Source organism: Mus caroli, unplaced genomic scaffold (genome assembly GCF_978045245.1).
Source record: "Mus caroli unplaced genomic scaffold, Mus_caroli_1 scaffold_17, whole genome shotgun sequence".
Taxonomy (NCBI): Eukaryota; Metazoa; Chordata; class Mammalia; order Rodentia; family Muridae; genus Mus; species Mus caroli.
In genome coordinates this window covers 63,598,508-63,600,274 of record NW_028227272.1, presented here as the reverse complement: position 1 = coordinate 63,600,274, position 1,767 = coordinate 63,598,508, and positions in this window count along the sequence as shown.

The following is a 1,767-nucleotide window of genomic DNA, read 5'->3' as shown; positions in this document are numbered from 1 at the left end:
AACCCTTAGCCAGACTCACTAGATGGCACAGGGACAGCATCCTAATTAAAAAAATCAGAAATGAAAAGGGAGACATAACAACAGATCCAGAAGAAATCCAAAACACCATCAGATCCTTCTACAAAACTGGAAAAACCTGGATGAAATGAACAAATTTCTAGACAGATACCAGGTACCAAAGTTAAATTAGGATTAGATTAATAACCTAAAGAGTCCTATATCCCCTAAAGAAATAGAAGCCGTCATTAATATTCTTCCAACCAAAAAAAGCCCAGGACCAGATGGGTTTAGTGCAGAGTTCTATCAGACCTTCAAAGAAGACCTAATTCCAGTTCTTCTCAAACTATTCCACAAAATAGAAACAGAAGGTACTCTACATAATTCATGCTATGAAGCCACAATTACACTGAGACCTAAACCACAGGAAGACCCAACAAAGGGAGAACTTCAGACCAATTCACTTATGAATATCGATGCAAAAATACTCAATAAAATTCTCGCTAACTGAATCTAAGGACACATCAAAACAATTATCCATCCCTTATTCATTCCAGGGATGCCTGGATGGTTTAATATACAGAAATCCATCAATGGAATCCATTATATAAACAAACTCAAAGACAAAAACCACATGTTCATCTTGTTAGATGTGGAGAAAACATTTGACAAAATCCAACACCATGATAAAAGTCTTGGAAAGAGCAGGCATTCAAGTCCATACCTAAACATGATAAAAGCAATCTACAGCAAACCAGTAGCTAACATCAAAGCAAATAGATAGAAGCTGGAAGCAATCCCACTAAAATCAGTGACTAGACAAGGCTGCCCACTTTCTCCCTACCTATTCAATATAGTACTCAAAGTCCTAGCCAGAACAATTAGACACCAAAAGGAGGTCAAGCGGATACAAATTGGAAAGGAAGAAGTCAAAATGTCACTATTTTCAGATGATATGATAGTATATATAAGTGATCCTAAAAATTCCACCTGAGAACTCCTAAACCTGATAAACAGCTTCAGTAAAATAGCTGCATATAAAATTAACTCAAAAAAAAATCAATGGCCTTTCTTCACAAAGGATAAACAGGCTGAGAAAGAAATTAGGGAAATAATTCCCTTCACAATAGTCACAAACAATATAAAATACCATGGTGTGACTCTAATTAAGGAAGTGAAAGATCTGTATGATAAGAACTTCAAGTCTCTGAAGAAAGAAATCAAAGAAGATCTCAGAAGATGGAAAGATCTCCCATGCTCATGGATTGGCAGGATCAATATAGTAAAAATGGCTATCTTGCCAAAAGCAATCTATAGATTCAATGCAATCCCCATCTAAATTCCAATTCAATTCTTTAATGAATTAGAAAGGGCAATTTGCAAATTCATCTGGAATAACAAAAAACCTAGGATAGCATATAAAATTTATATGAAAATTTTATTAAAATATTCAAATAACTATGTCAATTTTAAGTAATATTGGATTGCATGTTCTACTGCTGTTCAGAATATTATTCTTGTTTTTACTAGACTATTTTTTCATCAGTTCATTGATTTATTCACTTTACATCCTCTCCTCTCAATCCCAACTCACACCCCTTTCCCCATACTCTCTTTCCTTATCGTCAGAGAAGAAAAGCTACCCCTAACCCCTCCATGAGTACCAATTCTCCCTGGCACATCAAGTCATGGCAGAACTAAGTGCATCCTCTCCCACAGATGCCACACAAGGCAGTGTGGGGAAAGGATCCAAAGGCTAGCAAAAGAGCT